Genomic DNA, 10276 nt, shown 5'->3' on the forward strand with positions numbered 1-10276 from the left:
TGATATGGCTCAAATAGCAGATTCTGTTGAGGATTTCTTGGACACCTCAGTTTACCACAGTGATGAGCATCTGTATGAAAATGCTCAAAGCTCGAACTTGGAATCTTCTACTCAGGTATATGACACTGATTCTGAGTCGGATGAAGAGGTTGAGGTTGCTGATACGAAAGATTCTGGAGAGGTGAACGCTGCTGAGAACAAAGACGATTCTGCTACTGAAAAGGTTGAAAAGACGATTGAAGAGCAGATGAAGGAGTATGAAATTCCAGCAGGCATGAGTGTGGATGACTTTGTTGCGTACATGGTAGACTGCAAAGAAGCAGATCAACAGGTATCTTATTCTCTTCGTACTATTGTTCATGTTTGCAAAATTGTTAATCGAATGTTTGATGAAATTGAACAAAAGAATGAACGAATTAAGCATTTAGAATCTGTTGTTAATGTTGCTTATGAAGAAAGAGATAAATTGATTAAAAAAGATTTAACTGTCACTGATAGAGAAAAATTTTTAAAGGATAGGATTAAATCTTTAGAGTCTGACATTAATGCTATGAAAGAAAAAGTTAAACATGCTGTGGCTGTAGAAAGAGTAGGTGGTGAAGCTTACGCATTATTAGCTAAAAAGTGTGCTACTATTGAGAAAGAACTGGCTGATGCTAGAATAGAAATAGTGGACTTACAAGCTAAGGTTGATTTAGCTAGACATGATGAGCTTTTGATGCATATGCAAAAATTTGGGGACTCTCCATCTACGAGTTCTGACTCTGCTAAGGTTTCTTACAATAGCATGCCTCCTCCTTTCAACAATAATTATACTCCTGTAGAACCTAATATCCCGGAAGTCCTACTTCAACCTAGTGTTGATGTTGGTAAATCTCAAGACTAGTCTCCTAAGCCTACTTTGACTGAGGAGACAGCAGCATCTAAAGGAGTTTCTTCTCAACCTACCAAGGAAGAGAAATTGAAAGGTGTCGTCCTAGATTCGTCCACTTCTTATGGTCAAAAAGACAGTATTACTCACTTTACACTTCGTAAGAGTAGTAGGGTCTACACTGAGTTAGAATTTCCGTTATCATCAATTAACCCTAAGAGGATTGATAAAGTCTGGGATGTTGATATTAAGGATATGAAGCGATTAAGTCAGTTGCGTCAAACTCCTTTACCTAAGCAGTCTAGGGATAGTCAATCTGAAGATGAATTAGTTGTTAATGTCAAAGCAACTAAGGCTTTGAAACATATTTTAATGCCTGCTCGAAAGATGTCCCCAAGTAAGTCTAGGATATCACCGACCAAACGAGACCATAAGGATCCTAGTAAGACAAGTAAATCAGTGGACAATAGTGAATCTGTAAGTACCAATAATAAGGTAGATTCAAAGAAAAAAACTAAGGTCCTCTCTTGCTTTGCTTGTCATGAAAAAGGTCATGTTTACAGTGTATGTCCTAATCGACCTCGGAGATTGGGTTCTCCTTCAAAGGTTTCCACCTCGGAAGGAAAAAGGGGGTTGGGTAATGATAAACAGGTTTATAAGGCTAAAGAAGTTCAATCTTCCACAAAACCGTTTACTATACCTCAACGACGTGAATCTCCACCAAAAGGTTCTTCTCCTATGGGACAAAGATTCACTACCCTCAGTGGGAGTTCGAGTCGGTCACAAACATCTCCAAGTCGTAATTCAATTTATAACCGACTTCACTCGAGTGTTAGACCCTCTTTTGGCCTTCATTCCCCAAGACTTTCTCCAACGAGCGGTCAGACGTCTTCTCCAGTGAGAAGACAAGTTGAGAATCAAGTCACACCCACGACTTCTAGCAATGGATATTGGACTGAACTGATTCTCAAGGATGAGAAGGGACGACCCAAACCTATGAAGGTTTGGGTCCCCAATGATAACTAATATTTCTCATTTTATGTGCAGGGAGTTCCTAGGAAACCTATTCATTTGTGGTACCTTGACAGTGGATGCTCCAGGCACATGACAGGGGACAAGAAGCTCTTGTCCAATTATACTGGTATAAATGGGTCATATGTTAGTTTTGCTGGCTCCAAGGGCGGCAACATCACCGGTCAAGGAGATGTCGTCAATGGACAACTAACTCTAGAAAGAGTTAACTATGTCGAACAACTTGCCGGGTTTGAGGATCCAGACTTTCCTAATAAAGTATATCGTCTCGATAAGGCTTTATATGGTTTACATCAGGCTCCTCGATCGTGGTATGAAAAATTGTCAACACATTTGAAGGAAAGTGGTTTTACCAGAGGTTCTATAGACAGCACGTTGTTTATTAAATGGAAAGGGAAGGACTACTTGCTTGTACAGGTCTATGTCGATGAGATCATTTTTGGTTCATCTGATGACAAAATGTGCAAGGAATTTGAACAGAGCATGAAGGCTCAGTTTGAGATGAGTGCTATGGGGGAATTAACCTTCTTCCTTGGACTACAGGTGGATCAACTGAAAGATGGTTTCTTTATACATCAGACCAAGTATGTTAAAGATTTGCTTACTCGGTTTCACATGTCTGATGCTAAGGATGTTGTTACTCCCATTAAGACTAATCATGGGTTGTGTCCTGATAAGCCTAATGATCCATCTGTCGATGCCACTCAATATCGAGCTATCATTGGATCCTTGATGTATCTGACAGCCTCACGTCCAGATATTACCTTTGCTGTTTCTATGTGTGCTAGATATCAGGCTAATCCGAAAGAGTCTCACTTGAAAGCTGCAAAAAGAATCCTTCGTTATGTGAAAGCCAAGCCTCGTCTAGGTCTTTGGTATCCCATGTATGGTTCTTTTGACTTTGTAGCTTATACTGATTTGGATTATGGTGGTGACAACTCGGATAGGAAATCAACGTCAGGTGGATGTCAGCTTTTAGGGGGGAGAATTGTATCGTGGCAGTGCAAAAAGCAGACATCTGTTGCATAGTCATCCTGTGAAGCAGAGTACATTGCTGCTGGATATTGCTGTTCTCAGGTGCTTTGGATACAGCAACAACTGCGCGATTATGGTATGAATATCTCTAATACTCCTATTTGTATTGATAATAAGTCTGCCATAGATATTACCAAGAATCCGAAAAACTTTAAAGTCACCAAGCACATAGATATAAAGTATCATTTCATACGTGACTGTTTTGAGAAAAAGCTTATTCATTTAGAAAAGGTTATTACTGATGATAATCTTGCTGATTTATACACTAAAGCTTTTGATGGACCTCGTCTTGAATATAACTGCTTAGTTCAGTGATTACAATTTGGGATATATCGGTAGACACAAAGTACCAAGGTTTCCTTCAATCTGAACTTAAATTATATAATGTTCTTGTGGGAAACATATTCAGATATATGGCTGAGATTGCTTGCTTTTCAATAATGAATTGATCTAGTCCTTAAATTTTGTGAAAGATCTAGCATTACTATAAGATTTGTTCAATGAATAGGCACGAACCTCTACCAATCATGAACATAAAAGTAAATGTGATATTGTTATGCAAATCAATTATATGCAAATTAAGGGGCTAATGTGGTCTTTGAGATTCGGACAAGTATGTCCTCGGGGTATCTTTGTATACCTAGCCTACCTAAAGCTTCCAACTTGGGATAGGTTGTCACAAAGTTCGCTACATGGATCTCATAGAAAATCACGGGTTCCTTATAAATCATGAAATGCAGAAGCATATATGTGAAATCACAAAGTAATTCAATTCAGTTATCCACAAAGTGTCTCATGATTGGTTAAGGATGTTCTTGAATATATTGAATATTTTTTATCTTAGTGCTTGTATCGATTACGAAAGTATATCTGAATGTGGGTTACATAAGTTCGCAAACTATTCAAATGGCATATTAGACTACTCGGGTTACATGGTGACTGTCCTTGGCCAGGGTATGTCGAAAGTGTCATAACTCAATGGAAACTGGATGTACCGAGTGTTTAAGAGGACAAACATACCGGTAATCGCTGTTGGGTCACGGTTCAGAACTTATAATAAGAGAATTATTTCTCACTCGCAGGCTTATGTAACATGCTATACTGATCTAATCAGCAGTAATCATGCTTAATGTGAATAATGTATAAAGTCTAGTTAATTAGAATTTAGATTAGTTTATTATTCTGCAATTTTTATTCTGTGTTATTTTTCTTTTTAATTGAGTCAAAATAGTATTTTTATAAGTTCTTATTCCACGAGAGATCCTATTCAAATTCTGAGTATATTTTTGCTGAATTCCTTCATGTGAATTTTTAATGAGGTTGTGTAGACTGTTCACAAAGAAGATTTTCTAATATGGACATTAATTTGTTTAAAGTTTAGAAAAAGATCTTTTCAAGTGTAATGTGAAATGTCAAAGTCATTTGAAATCTCATGATTTTCACTTGTCACCAAATTATTAATCGATTTGTTTAAATTTGTGGGGTGACATTTTAGGGTTTGACAAGAAATGACCTCCCTTGATCTTTTGTTAGATTTTTAGTTATTTCATATTTGTTAACCCTGATTGAGTATGATTGTAACTTGAATTTTCTGCATTATACTGTTTTGTTCTCAATGCGTTGATGAGTTCTGTGGTAAGTGTGCAGTGTTCAGGTTAAGAAGATAACGTTGGAATGCTGACTTCTGTTATTGCATTGTTATTTACATGGATGATATCATTACGATAAGATCCTTGGTGTGTAGTGATAATATTTGTGATGCAGATTAGAGCATGTGAAGGATGAATACATGAACTGGTTTTTGGAATGGTTATTTATTTATGATTCATGTATTTAATGAAAATAATCAAATTTGATATTAGTTTCCTTTGAATTTCATGCTGTGATTTATGACATACTTTTGGAAACTTTACTAAGTTCTTCAGTGAATTTTTGTTGGATAGTTCATTGTTTGTTAAGTTTTGTAGACGGCATTTAGTATGGGACTTAAGTGTTTCAAGATGGTTTGCTGTCATGCATATCTATGATCCAAGGAAGTTCTCGGTGTCATAATCATATTGGTAATGAGGTTCATATTTAAATTGATTATTTTCAGGATAGCGTTTAAACCATGGGTTTTCATTCAAGATTATAATGTTCGGTTATCTACTTATATTATGATTATGAATTTGGGTGCTAAGCCAGTTTTTAGTACAAGGCATGAACAGGTTGCTATCTAACGAGTTTTTGCTATGTACAGATTGTGATAAAGGGTTGTGTTTTGGAAGATTGCTTGGATGAAACTCTGAAATTTTTGCTGAACTACGGAATACTTTAGATTTGTTCTTACGAAGATAACTGCTATCTTCGTTCGACACACCTTTGTTCAAACGAAGTTTATCTTCGTTTGGCTAACTTCGTTTGTGAAGTTATGCCCGACCCATAGTTGGCCCATTGTTAGTTCCATATATAAAGGGGTTTTTCTTCGTTATTTCTTTATCAAACGAAAAATACTCTCATTTTCGAGCAAAACCCTAAAAAACACAAACTTTTTTCTTTTCTCTCACTTTAATTCGTTTTCTTGATTCATTGTCCAAACTGAGATCTAAGTAAGTTTTTAATGTTCTTTTCATTCACGAATATGATTCAGGTTCCATGTATCTTCGATTTGATTTATGTTGATTATGTTTATAAAATTCTTGTAATCACTCACCTGGTTTGATCAAACGAATTTAGACTTGTGTGAACGAATTTAGACTTTAGTTCAAAACGAATTTAGATGTGTGCACATGGACTTAGATTTTGAATTGAACGAATTTAACTTGGGTAGAAACGAAGTTACTTTTATGCCTTACGAACTTAGACCCAAGTTGATGAGGAACGAATTTAGCTTAACACCCTTAGGTTTATTCAAACGAACTTAGACTTCGTTTATAGGTTACGAACTTAGAAGATAAGTTTTATAACTTACGAACTTGCATGTACAGTTTAGTCTTAACGAACTTAAACTTCGTTAGGTGTTAATTTAGGTTTAATTCTTACGAACTTAAGACCTATTTTCGTTTAGTTATTACTTACGAATTTAGCTTCTATCTTCGTTCTGTCTACTTAACGAATTTATTGGTTATCTTCGTTCAGACTTGTTTTGCGAAATTAAGGATTAGGGTTTTTCAGCTTAGGGTTTTTCACATTAGGGTTTTTTCAAATTAGAGTTTTTCAATTCTGCAATCCATTTATCATGATTATTTATATTTGTTTCGATATTGTGATTGGTTTTGCAGAAATGGCTCTCGCTCCTCGTCAATTTGTGAAAAAGCACAATCTTGCCCTGAACCTAGATCCAGATCAGCATAATTGCGAACATTTTCATGAGATGTTCAACTACATTGCTCGCTTGCGATTATCTTTTGCTTTTTGTGATTCGCCGAGACTGATTAAGCTGTATATTGATTCTTTCTGGTCCACTGCTCATGAAGTCATGGTTGATGGCCAAGGTTTTGTACGAGCAACTGTTGAAGGCACAACATTTGATTTCAATGCTGAGTCGCTCCGCACTATTTTGCATCTAGGAGTAGAACCAGACGTAGAAGAAGAGGAAGATGTTGAAATGACTTACGAGTTCGATCTCCTTCTTCGCTGCTTTCAGAGAATGGGATTTTTTGGCCAGGTCAAACTTCCTTTTGACAAGAGTGGTTTTCAGGGAAGATGGAGGTATCTGGCGTATGCATTGCTCGTCTGTTTGAGCAATCGCAAGGCTGGCTTTGATCAACTATCTGCACAGATTGCGTCGCAGATGGTTGCTTTGGTATATAATCGCCCTTATCCTTTCTCCCAATATTTTTATCAAGAGTTGATCAGATTAATGCTAGGGGGAGAAAGCGATTTCTTCTGTATCCTCGATTTGTGATGGCTATAGTTAGACATTTTTGTCCAGACTTAGAATATGACCAAGGTCCTCGCTACGTTCTTCATGCTTGGCCTTCGCGTCTTTTTGCTGATCTAGAGGCAAATACGAGTAATGTGGCTAGTCTCCATGATCCACCACTTTTTGGTCACCTGATTAATCCAAACTATCAATCTCGTCTTGAGAATGATATGTTTGTGGATGCTGCTGATGACGATTCTGATTCTGGTTCTTCAGCGAGTTCTGTTGATGGTATTGAGAGTTCTGGGGATGAGTCTACTGGTTCGGATGTTGGAAATGATGATGATGATGTTGCTAGTTCCGACGGTTCTGCTGCTACAACTGCGACAGACACAGATGATTCTGCTGCTGCTGAACGTCGAACTAAAATGATTCATGATATTGCGGCTGCTTCTGAAAGCGATCATTCGCATCAGTCGTTTGATCAAGTGGGTGTTTTGTTTCATAGAGAACGCAGAAGCAAAGCTTGTCACGCTGTTCCAGCAATTTCAGATTCCGCTAACTCAATTCCTGCTACTGAGTTTGATCCTGATGTTGCAGCTCAGCATGATTCTGAATTGAGAGAAATCTTTGAAGATATGGAAGACCCTGTGAACAGAGCAAGTTCGGTTACTCCAGTGAAGAGGCAAGGGAGTATTGATCTTCAATATACCAGAATTAAGCGTCGACGTGTTGTTGAAGCTTCTTCTGTAGCAATGCCTGATCCTCCAAGACCGACTGCTGCTGTTGCTCCTGTTCTTGGTCGTCGTGTTGATCTGTTGGAGACCAGGGTTCGCACTTTGGAGTCTGAACTCACTGAGACTCGCGCTGCCTTAACATTTTTGATCAACTGGGTCAAGAATCAAGGGGGAGAAGTTCCTGAAGAAGTTTGCAGATTGTCAGCGGTTCAACCACGACGTCAGAATGACGATGATGATGCTGATAATGCTGCTGAAAGGAATGCTTCTCGCCCAGTTGAAGATAGAGGAAAGGGTGCAGCAATCGAGGGGGAGACAGGAGGTGATACTTCTCAGCAAGGTGCTTCTGGTTCTGGTGCTGGTCCTTCTGGTGCTCCTCATGATTCAGGTTTCTAATTTTGTCTATGATAAAGATTGTTAGATATAATGTATAATTGATTGTGTGTAATAAGTTATGACATTTTATGTAATGAAAATGTAATTTATCTTATTTTAATACAAGTACATTTCATCTTTATTATAATTATCATGATTATTCTTTTATTCTGGTGTTCATTTTGTGTAAATTTAAATAGATGATCCAGATTATACAGATTTATTCTTTGATGGTGATGAGCTCGAGGAAGGCGAATTTGTCCCTGAACCAAATCTAGATATATTCAAGAAGCCTTATGGGTTTGACGAAGTATGGGACTCAATTCCTGAAGATTCGTTGATTGATGAGAATAGAGTGATGGATCAGCAGAGATCAGATGTTAGAGAAAGAATGCTTCAAGTCCCATTCAGCAGCCTAACTCCAGTTCTACATTTTGTTGTGTATGCTAAGAATGGTGATGTGTTGATTCCATCTGAATATGAGATTAATGTGACAAGACCATTCAATTCAAATGATTTTCCAGTTTCTCTCAGAGATGATGATTCATTACATATTGTTGATCGACGTGTTCCCAAGAAAAGAGTAAATGATTGGATAGTACATAGGGAAACGTGGAAACCGAATTTGTATTGGACTCATATCTCAGATAAAGATGCTGCAAAGTACAAGATGATCATCTGGAGTTGGTTTTATGATGATGAATTGAAGTTGTTTGTGCTTAAAAGACCAGAGGGTTGTCAGTACTTAGCATGGTGTGAGAGACATTTCAGAAGTTTGTGTGAGGAAGATTTACATGAGCTTGGAAATAACTGGATTATCAATCCAAGCGATGATGGCTTAGCTGATGTGGTTGGTAAGAATCTCAGAAAAGATTTCTGGTTAAGGAAGAATATGAAAGATTCTGATAAACCACAGTTTAAGATCGAGCCAAGATCGAAGAAAAGAGTGGTCAAACCAGATAAAACAGTTGAGTTTGTTCAACATGATATTAAATGCATGATCAAGGTCCCTGCCAAGAAATGGGCACAAGATGTCTTGGACAAGATGGATAATTGGGAAATTGATCGAAATTCTGGTGAAGCCAAGATGTATGCAGATTCAAAGAAGCAGATTTTGTTGAGAAGAGTTTATGATCCGATGCAGCTTGTGAACTTCTCGAGAAATGATCTGAGAAAGCTGTACGATACAGAGTGTTCGTTTTTGCCATTTTGGAAGCATGAAGAAAGTAGATATCGTAAGATACTTCAGCTCTGCTTACATGAAGATATTCATGCAAATAGCAAAAGATTGTTGTTTGATGAATGATCAGATTTTGAAGACTAAGAAATCGAAGGTGCTGCTGTCAAGGGGGAGTTTGTTGATGCATGTTGATGTGACAACAGCAACTTGGATTTGATATGTCATTTAGATTGAGACATTATGTTAATTCATGCCGTATCTATATATGTAATTGATAGATTATGGACTTTATGTTATGGTAATGATCGATTACATGTTTTGGTGTTATATATATGTGTGTTATGTATGATGTTTGTTGTGTAATATACAAGTACAAACATAATATGTGTTAGGATTCCTTAAGATGAAATACTTAGGAATATAACTAAGTCTTGTATCTAACGAAGATAAGGTATATCTTCGTTAGAGGCAAACGAAGATAAACTTCGTTTGGTACAAACGAAGATTAACTTCGTTACATGGGCTGGGCAGCTAAGTTCGTAAGAACAAAGCCCAGCAAGCCCAGTTCGACTCAAAACATATATATACGAATGAATACTCTAAAATAAGGATCACGTTCGACATACAAGTACACCAGACACCTAAGTTCATTCTATATCTTATAGAAACGAAGATAGCATAATACGACTGATTATTTACTTGATAATTAGCGATTTACCAGTTTACTAATCAAACTAGTTATCTCGTGAGGATTCCGCACTCACGACATAATCATAGACGATCTCGAGAGCGATCTATAGCTATCGAGGGACTCACAGTATAGAAACACTGCTCTGAAGGAAAGCTTTTCATATCCATCACGTACACATTCCCTTTTCTGGGAGCAATCAGTACTACCTTCCAATCCTTATTAAATACGATGCCCTGAGAGATGTTAAATAACACCTGGTAGCCATCATCACACAACTGGCTCACACTTATGAGATTATATTTCAAGCCATTTACATAAGCCACTCGTCTGAATTTGACTTGACCATTATTCAAAACACCATATCCCTTAGTCTTTCCAGAACCATCATTTCCAAAAGTAATAGAGGGTCCGTCAGAGACTACGAACTCCTCCAGCAGGGTCTTACATCCGGTCATTGTCCTTCCAGCAGCGCTGTCAAGATACCAAATATATTTCTTTCGATCGCCCTGCA

Source organism: Erigeron canadensis, chromosome 2, assembly GCF_010389155.1.
Source record: "Erigeron canadensis isolate Cc75 chromosome 2, C_canadensis_v1, whole genome shotgun sequence".
Lineage (NCBI taxonomy): Eukaryota > Viridiplantae > Streptophyta > Magnoliopsida > Asterales > Asteraceae > Erigeron > Erigeron canadensis.